This window comes from Neopelma chrysocephalum, unplaced genomic scaffold, assembly GCF_003984885.1.
Source record: "Neopelma chrysocephalum unplaced genomic scaffold, ASM398488v2 Primary Assembly neopelma1_45, whole genome shotgun sequence".
Classification (NCBI taxonomy): Eukaryota; Metazoa; Chordata; class Aves; order Passeriformes; family Pipridae; genus Neopelma; species Neopelma chrysocephalum.
The window spans coordinates 8808832-8819374 of NW_020897704.1; positions in this window are offsets into that span (position 1 = coordinate 8808832).

Here is a 10543-nt window from a genome sequence, read left to right on the forward strand (position 1 = left end):
AGGCGAGGGCCCGTCCCTGCCCTGCCCCTCACCAACACTTTTCAATCTGCTCAGTCTTCAGCAGGTCCCAGCAGTGCACCATTGGACATGTGCACCGAGCTCATGGTGAGAGGCTGTGACACCACCATGTGCAGCCATTTGTAGATGACTTTGGATAGTGGGACATTTATGCCCTATGCTTTGGTTTATTTGGCATAGAAAATGGCAGTTTTCTAGGCAACACTAGCCCTGTAGGGTGTTGTCCAAGACTTCTACTCCCATATTTCACAGCCTGCCACAGCAGCAGACTTCAGGGAGGACCTAGCAGACAGGATGTGATGGCTGTTTCTGTTCACCAAGAAAGCCAGAGGGAGTGTGGGTCTAAGCCAGCTCATCTCTAGCTTAGCCTTTACAGATAGTCCTCTCTGATATAACACTGACAATCCCAGCATGCCATGGAAGTTTTCAGAGAAGACCCAGGTGACAGCCTCTATTTTGTTCTCTGTGTGTCTGTAATTGCTTCCAGACACAGGCATGGCATTCCTTGTTGCAGTCTGTTCAGCTAGCATAAAACAACAGTTCCAATATCTGCTTAGATCCTACCTATACTCCACAGTTTTCCAGCTTCTACAGGCAAGCACTGGCCTCATTTGGGTCTATGTCAGGCTCAAAATCCTTTCTGAAAAGTTTCTTCTTTCTTCTGCTCCTCACTGCAGGTGGCTTTGGCTAGCTCTTTCATCACAGGCAAAGAGGTACCATTTCCTGTCTCTCTAAACTCCTATCTCCAGAGAAGATTGAAGTTGAAGAAATGAGGCTTTTGTCCACCTCAAAGCTTCCTCATCACAAAGTACAGGTGAAAAGGCCTCAAATCATCATGCCACCACAATGGAGGAGGTAAGCGTTTATGGTGGAGTTGAGGGGGGAGTTGTAGTCCCCACACATGCTGGCAGCTGCAAAAACCCAGCAGAGATGAAGTAACATCATTTTGCTTTACTCAGCTCTGCCTGGATGACTGGTATCTGATGTGCTGGCATCTCTCCTTGCTGGAGTTAAGAGCAATTTCCATTCTGCAAGCTGGCTGACCTGCACTGGGATGAAGTGACCTACACCCCAGGAGTGCACACTTCCCTCATTTTACAATGGAAGGAGCCTGAAAACCTTCCTTGAAGACCAATATCTGAAGTTAGGCAAGTCTATAGTAGATTAGATGAGGCAGAGGAGGAATACAGATCCGCAAAGGGCCCATCCAGCAGTGTCTGGTGGCTATGCATCCTCCAGGATGTCACGTTCCTGACCCTCCCACCAGCAGTCATATGTAGGTTATTAACTGTTTGCCATGGTAAGCTGCTGGGCTGAGAGATGCTGAACAGCATCTGATCCAGCTCAGCATGCTAGAGGCTGGCACAGACATGTTGTCGGCACAGACATGTTGTCTCCACAGACCCGTTGTCTCCACAGACCTGACGCTCACAGGGACATAGCCCAGCCAAAAGCCCTTCCAGAGCTACAGCCCGTCCAGGCTTCCATTTATGATCTTTGTGTGTTTTAAGGCAGAAACTCTGCCTGAGTCACCTCTCAGCAGGATTTGTCTGAAAACAGGATGTCAGGGACTCAGGTCATGCCCTCTTGGGCAAGTGGAGAGCCTCTTGAGAAGATCATGCCTGTGGCTCTGCTCTTACTCACCCGCTCAGCCGGCACAGCTGCCTTGCCTTCCCCACAGAAAGCCTTTCTACTGAAAGGAAAAACTCAGGACTCGTTTCTGAATCCAATAGAGAGCAAGATAATACCATCTACGGGGGGAAAAAAGAAGAAATAGAGCATGCAATTTTGCAGACAGCTTTTGCAGGCACCTGGCATCAGTTGCAGCTGCTGCCAGAAGTTTTTTGGCATTCCCACATCTGTCCTGGAAGAGGTTGTCTCTCTGCTGTCTGGAGAATGTGGGTATGGGCAGGAGCTTGAGAACAATCTTAGACTTCAGGAGCTTCACCTGCTTACCGCAAAGGGCTGGCACCACAAGGAAATCACTAAGCCACCTGGCTGTGTTTCTCTTGCACTGAGCCATGGCAGGAATAGCATGCTGGGCCAACAGCTTCTCACAGACTCAGCTCATACCTAGTGTCAGTGGTCATGGAATGGCCTACACACATCCTTTCATCTTTTGGTTAGAAAATTTTCCTTCCTCTCACCCTGCCTCCTGTAAGAAAAGGGTTAATAAGAGCACAGATACCTAAAGCTTATGAAGAGTGGTTAAATATCATCACAGACTGACAAATACTGTATTCAGGCATCCCCGCTCTCACTCCAGTGTTTCTTCTGCCTAGCAGCACTGGTCAAACCCACCACGCTCATATCTCCCATGGGTATATTCTGCAGCAGATTTTATTCCACTGTGAGGTGGGTATTAGCTTCACCCAGTGCCATCACTTTGAAGGTGGAACCACAGGTTCTCTCCTCTACCCATGATGCGGAGATGTCCTGAGGCAGGCAAACCTGGGCACTCACACAGAGGCAGCAGGAGGATTAGGGGCAGTTATTTGAAGCCTGTGTCAGTTTTCTGATGCTGAAGGAGCTCAGATCTAGCTAGCAGAGCACAGTGTTTTCCTCAGGCAGCAGAGCAGGCTGTGTTTAAATTCCAGGAGTCTGAGTTCCTTTAACTCTTCTTGCAAGTCATATGAAATACTTCGCAACTTATTTCATAACGTACTTGTGGGAACAGAATCTGACATGCTGCATCTCTCCCCGAAACTAACATGATCCTACTACAGTAGAAGTTTGGAGGATTAGTAGCACTTAATTACACAGTTCTTCAAGAAGTATAAATCTTCTTTATAAACAGATTGGAAGAGTCACAAGTTAATGACAAATATTTGTTCTCTTTAATTGCGTGTACCAAGGGAGGAGAGCCCAGTTCCCTCCAGCTTTCCTCCTCCATCACTCTGACATCTTCAACACCACCTGCTCTTACAACAAAGTGGGCACAGAAATAAAATCCATGCTGATTTTTGGACTGGGCAACACAGGCTTGTAATGTGAGAACATGCACTTTATTTATAAGTACCAGTGAGGAACTTGGGCACACCTTGTTGCAGATGGAGTGATGTAACAAAGAGGTTTTATTGATATGAATTTTTGTTGATATAAACCAGCATTTTAACAAAGTTTGATAGTAAATGTGACAGTTGTTTAACAAGATTTGATGGCAAGGTACATTTGATCATTTGCAGCATAGAGGACAGAGTCAGACAACACAGTCAAAGAGACTCTTCTGTTGAGTAATGAGGTTCAGAAAGGACCCTCTTGTCTTCTAAGCTTCTATTTTGAGGGGAGTTTTCATATGGCTGGATCCAGACTTGGTCAATGATTTATGTCTAAGGATTATGTGCGCAATCAATCTTTTTTATCACTTAGCTGAAATTTCAAAGCTTCAGAAAAGCTAAAAAAAAAAAAAAAATTCTGATCCTTCCTCCAGTCTGCCTTTTCTGTACATCACTATTATTCTATCACCCTTACTCCAGGACCCCATCCCTTACAAACCTCATTGCTGAAATTCCCTGGGAGCCAGGACCAACCTCACCAGCTCCCACTGCTTCACCTCACTCCTCAGCTGTCAAGGACCTTGAGAACTCTCCTCTGCCTCCCAGGCTCTCCCAAAAATGGCTTCTACTCATCAGCAGCTCTTGCTCCTTGTCCTCCTCCTCATCATCATGTGTTCACCCCTCTCCTTTATCTGTGAAGACAGATTAGGCCTGTATCTTCTTTGATCAAACCCAAAAGTGCTGGATCATCCTACCTTTCTGTGGTTTGTTCCTGTTAAGTAATCAGACAAAAAAGAAGCTTCTGTTCTTAATCAGAAGAAGCTCTCAGATTAAGAAAAAACAGTTTCAACACAGTAAATCACTGTTGTAACACATCACAGTGAGGACACTGGAAGGACTGACCGGCCAGCTGGTCTCACCCTACAAGACATGGTCAGAGTGATCATCAGCAAATGGAATAAGATGTATTTAAAGGCACAGCTCCAAGGCTTCTGACCAAAACACCGTGGTCCAGAGAGGTGACCAGATGTCAGTAAGTGCCAGACCCCCTGCTCTCAGGGATCCGTGGTGGCAGGGAAATGGTGTGAAAAGAAACCCAGTATTTGGCCCCCTTTTTAATGACTCTTTTTGTAAGGCCAGACTTGAAAAATCTGTGATTTAGAAAACACTTAACAGATAAATCATTACATTTTCCTACCAAAAAAAAAAAAAGAAAAGAAAGAAAAGGAAGAAAAGGAAAAGAAAAAATGGAACTCTTTCTAAAGAGTTTCACTGGATGCTCTTTGAGAGACCAAACAGTTACTCTACTGCTCTACTGTTGTTACCATTGTCTTAGAAGGTAGAGCAACTCTATCATTATTAATTTTTCATGTGTTAGGTAGAAAGGGATAATTAGAGTGTGCTTCATACTGATTGTCTGCAACAGCTTTCTAATTAACTAATTGACTACAGAGCTAAGAAGATTCAAAATTAATTTTTATATTTGAATTTGGCCAGACCTATTTTAAGAACCATGAAGACAGATTGGTCAGAAGCTTTCTTTTGATGTCAGTCAGACCACTATTTTGGAAATAGTTATATTATTACCAGGGTAGCTGTTTTGCAATGGCTTTTGCCTCTACCTGGTGGCTGGAAGATGAATTGCATGATTTCCAGTTTATCTTTGGTGGGAGGCAGGCAGTATTTTTGGATAAGAATATATGTATAAACACAAAAAGCACTCTAAGCTGTTCCTACCCAGGGACTCCACTTCTTTCCCCATTCCACAGTCGCATCAAGAAACTATTGGAAAGGATTGGACATGTGGATATGTGAATATGATATATTTATCACAGTTAGCGTCAGCAGTCATGACTCACATATCTGTATGATTTCTTCGAAAGCATCAGCAAGCTGGTGTCAACAGATGAGCAAAATCCAACAGTTACAGTCAATTCGATTTTCAAAAGACATTGGAGAAATCCTTCAACAGCAGCTTGTAAAGTAGCTGCCTTGGGTTAAGAGAAACATCTTCATATGAGCAAGCAATTGGAATACACCAGCATTATTCACAGGGAAGGGGAGTCCCAGCTGGAGTCCTACACTGACATATGCTGCAACTGTTCTGAGCAACCAGTTTCCGTAAAATCTGCAAAAGAAGGTGAATAATAGACCTTCTGGGACAATGGGTAAAGTCAGTCAACTGTACGCAGCTTTCCAAAGTAATAAGGAAGAAAGTTAGTTCAGCAGTTGCAGAAGGGTTTCAGAATACACAGAAACTGGACAGTAAAATGAAAGGTGAAATTTGCAGATAAAAGATAGACAAGTTTAAGTCAAACTTCTTAGCAAACCCAATTCTAACTTCCAAAATGCTGAGATAAAACCTGAACAAGCTATTGCAAATCAAAACATGATACACAGTTCTGAGCCCCCATTTCGAGGCAAGTATAATGCGAAAATGAGTTACAGAAAAAAATTTGCAGCCATTAAACCTGAAAATAAATAATTGAGGGGGGACTGTGATGGCTGCAAATGAAGTCTTGAGCAGGATGAAGAAAGGGAGCGGAGCGCATTGTCTGAGTGTGTTTGAGACCCCAAGCAGGTGGCAGACTCTGCAGGGAAGGTTTCTCACACAACATATGCTGAAGCTTCATAGCAGTTTGTGGGAGGATGCCAAAGTTTACACAGTTCAGAAAACAATCAGCCAAATTTATGGAAGAAAAATCCATTTGGCACTATTAAAAACAAAGGTGCTATTTCTGGATAGGAAGTCTTTGGACCACAAATAGTTGCAGTCTGCAAGCACTTTCATGAAGCACCAGCACCTGCATCCTGCATGTCATCTCCTTTCACTCTGCCTGCAGGGCCTGTTACTGGCCACTGCCAGAGACAGGGTTACCAGCCAGGAAGCCCTTTGGTCTGTCTATTCTTGGCTTTTATGTATCACTCATATCTAGTACCTACCACATTTGAGGAAAAACATCAAAGGCTACCAGGCATTTGCTGGAGCACATATTATCTCCCACTAGATGACATTTCAAATCTGAGCAGGAGCTATTTATCTATAACAGGAATGGAGACAGCTAGCCAGAAAAGCCTCAACTAAACGTGAAAGAAGGCTAAAATCTTTTCCATTATTACGTCCATAGTGTACAACAAGTGCTACACTGAGAAACTGCAACAAATTCCCATAATATGTGTATAGCATGCATATCTCACCTTAATTCTGGAATACTCTTGGGAGCTGCAGGCATGGTTTTCACTGCGTGGCCAGACTCTGACAGCACCAAAAGAGAGAGGACAGGTCTGTATGGTTTTCAGATAAGCTGATGGGCATTAAATAAACCCTTGCAATGACACTGCTACTTATGGCAATACAGAGGCAATCCAACCCAAGCAAGGAAACTGGGTTCAGACCTGCAGGCAGACATCATGTCAGCTGTGGCTACCACATCCCAGCATATCTCAATTAGCAAAACTGTCAATAGATAATACAAAGATCTAAATGAACACCACTAGTTCATTTAGAACTGTGCGTCTGATGTGCCATCTGCTTCTGATCGACCACTGCAGTGCTGCAAGCTCCTGCCCCAAAGCAGTTCCAATTGTGGGATTCAGATTCCAGGGGAGAGGGAAAACCACAGAAAAATGCTTGATTAGGAGCCATGTTTCTTGGATCACTTTGCCATCATGTCTGCATGTTCAAAGGAAACCTCTGTATCTAGGTTATGAAATATGGGAACAGGGCTGATACTGGGCACCTCTTCTGGCACTTCCAGGTTTCACTAGGTTGGTGTTGCAGGTGGATGGGAATGGCTTGGCACAGGTTGACTACAACCATCACGAGAGGTTCAGTACCAGGTAGGAAGCCTGCCAAGCTGTGAGATTATTGTGATTTTCCACTTTGCAGCCATTTTCCACTGCAGTATTATATCTCATTAAGCCCTAAGAGAGATTAGTTTCAAATGGGGTTAGAAGAGAGGGAGCACTAACTGGTGATGCCTGCTGGCAGTCCCATCCCTCTCCTCTGTTCCACCTCAGTAATTTTCCTCACTCTATCTTCCTTGCCCTGTTTTATGCTGCTCTTTTTCTACTGTTCACTGTTCTGTTTTGAACCACAGAATGGTTGAGGTTGGAAGGGACCTCTGGAGGTATCTGGTCTGAGCCCCTGCTCAAAAAGGGCCATTTACAGCTGGTTGCCCAGGCCCATGGCCAGACAGCCTTTGAGTGTCTCCAGGGATGGTGACTCCACAACCTCCCTTGGCAGTCTGTGCCAGTGGTCATTCACTCTCACAGTGAAAAGGCGTTTTTTTGATGTTCAGAGGGAACCTCCTGTTTCAGTTTGTGCCCATTGCCTCTGGTCCTGTCACTGGGCATCACTGAGAAGAGCCTGGCTCCATCCTCTCTGCTCCTTCCCTTCAGGTATCTGTATACACTGATGAGATCCCTCTGAGCTTTCTCTTCTCCAGGATGAACAGTCCCAACTCTCTCAGCCTTTCTTCATAGGAGAGATGCTTCAGCCCTTTCATCATCTCCATGGCCCTTCACCGTGCTGTCTCTAGTACGTCCGTAACTCTCTTCACCCACAGTCTGCAAAACTCAAGAACACCCTGCATTTGTCTAACATGACATGGCAGAAGGTGCAACTAGCTGTAGTGACAGCAGCTAGGGTTGATGCTGTACACTCCAGTTGCTATGGTTAGAGATATTCCCAGAGGATTTTTTTCACCTGAAAATGTTTTTGTGCCCCAAGGACAATAAAATCATCAAGATGATATTTATAGCTGTAGGTCAGGTCTGGAATCATAGATTCATAGAATCATCAATGTTGGAAGAGACCTTTTAGACCATCAAGTCTAACCGCCAATCCAGCACTACCACTGTAACCCCTAAACTACTAAACTACCGAGGAGAAGCAGGCAGGGTGGTCATGGTGCTGTTTTGGCTCTGCAGAGCCCTTTGGAACCATTGCTGTGGCATGAGCGATGGTGGGATTTGAAACCAAAGCTACTCTGTGGAAACCACCTTGTGTGACTCTTGTTCGTTTGAGGATTGTGAGACCCATGTCTGTTGGTACAGGGAAAATCAGCCTGGCAGCAGCAGCAGAGAGGGAGTACATGCCTGGCAGCCTAATGGGCTTCCCATTTCCCAGCCTGTGTAATCAGCAATTATTTTTGTCCTTTTTCCTGAACACAGCTTTCAGACTAGAATATCTGAAGACAAGGGTGTTTTGGGGAATGCCAAATAGAACAAGAAATGACCCCTGGCTGTACCTGAGCAGGAAAGTGGGTCCCTCGTATCCACATGGCACATCCTCCCACAGCCACTGTGGTGCTGCCGGTGAGGCTGCTATGTGCTGAGGGGCTCCAGTTGCTGCAAATAGGCTCCACCAATTTTACTTAAAAAGCAGAATTTGGACTGTTTCCCAGATTGTAATTACCTATATTTAAATATAATGATAATTACGCTACCTAACAGAGACCTCAGCACAAAAAGCTGACAAGTGATGACAACTAAAGTCATTAAGAGTGCAAACGCTCTTCCTCTCTTTTATGAAACAACATTGAGTGATCTCTGAAGAAATCCAGCAACCAGAGACGTACTCTGTTAATTAGTAGTGAACCTGGCGAAAGCTGCTGGAGAGGCAGGACAACGATTTTCCCCAGAAGAGCCTTGGTGCTCAGTAGCTAGCAGAGCAGCAGAAAAGCAAACATTTAAAATACTGGATTTTGAAAATGCAATATGTTCTATCTTTCACATTGTTTAGAGTGGGAAATAAATCAGGGCAGGGGCCATTCTTTGGCACTGAGGCCTTGTCTTTCTCCCAGAGAACAGCTCTTCTACCTTTCCCAACACACACAAGGAAACCCCAACAAAATTTCTCACTGAGCATAGTGCCAAGGGCTGTGCTAAGCACAGCCTGGCTTACCAAGGCGGTGAGCTGGCACAGGGCAAAGCTCAGCCTGGGAGCACAAGAGTGGTGCAATGCACTAGTCCTGCACAGCACTTGGACCTGACCCCTCTGAGTGTCTGCAGGATGACATGATGTCTCTGCGTACCCATCCTAGAGCCAGAGAGAGCCTAAACTGGGGCCCATCACAGTCTTAGTGAGGCTTTTTAAAGTAGTTTGGTATATTGGGTTTTCAAACCCTTTCCATTTTTCCACATTCAGAGGTGCCAAGCTGATGAACACTTAGAAATATGCTATAAAATGCATCTGTGAGAAAAAAAATTACTAGTCCTAGACCTCTTGAAAAAAGATTAAAAGATTGTGGTGCACAGTGTGCCTCCAGTCTAGGATTAGAAACCATGCCTGTATCTTTCTATCAAACTCTCGGTATGAAAAAACTAAGAAAGAGGAGGAAATAATGATAGCCATAATACCTCACATGCAAAAAATACAGTGACTAAGAGAGATGCTGAACACCTACTTCACCTTCTTTTGCTTGGACTGCCGTTATCCGAACAACTTGTTACACTGACTTCATATTCCCCCATTAAGCATTTCAGTTAATATTTGTGTTTTTCCAACAGGTCAACTAATCCCCTGCCTGCAAGTGTTTCATTAGAGCTGTGTGCTTCCTCCCATAGGAGTCTGAAATACCTTGTCTTTGAATGTAGTTGAATTTCTAGAAAAGGAACAGCTTAGACCAAACTCACAGTGTTTTTGCTTTCAGTACACCTTTGTGCCCATCCACCAGAAGCTCTTTGAATACTCTTTGATGAGCAGTTGAAAGATTTTCCCTCAATGCTTTTCCTCTGCAAATGTTGTTGTGTCCAAGGAGCCCATGGCAAGCCCATGAGAAACAGGCTACAAGGCCCTACTGCCAGGAAGGAGCTGAACAGAAAGGCAACTGGGTGCACAGATGTTACAAAAATAGCCAGGACTGTTGAACCCAATGACATCAAATCCAATCAGCTTCTGAAAAAGAGTCTCTTGGTCCTGAGAGAGAAGGCAATATAACGGCAAATGATGCCTGGTGCTGATAAGGACAAAGTAATAGTGATTGGAAGAGAAAGCCTAATCCTGTCTCCATGTAAACCATAAAGAATCCAGAAACTATTAGTTCACTCCAGAAAAAAAGTATTTTTGGGTATTAAAATCCCCGGAAAACAATGTTTCAGTATGAAATGAGTGTCTAAAGAATAGAGAGCATGAAGGAATTACTAGGGGAGAAATTGGAGCAGGCTGGATTTTAATATCATGTTGCAAATACCCCGATGTAGTCACCAAGGAGCAGTTACTGATGGTGCTACAAGAACATTATCCTCATACTCCTATGTAAATGCAGAGTGTGCCTACCCCTGAGCGTACTGTGCAGTCCTGCAGAAGACTTCTCCACAGCCGGAAACATCTCTGTCAGTACTTGAACTCTGCTACTTAATCTGCTAATCCTCTGTGTCATCTCCTTGCTCCTCGTGGTTCTCATAGCACCATTAGTAACTGCTCCGTGGTGACTACATTGGGGTGTTTGCAACATGTTAGAATCCAGCCCACTCTAATAATTTAGTCAAGCTAGAGTGTCTACCAAGCTAGTGTTTCCATTTTG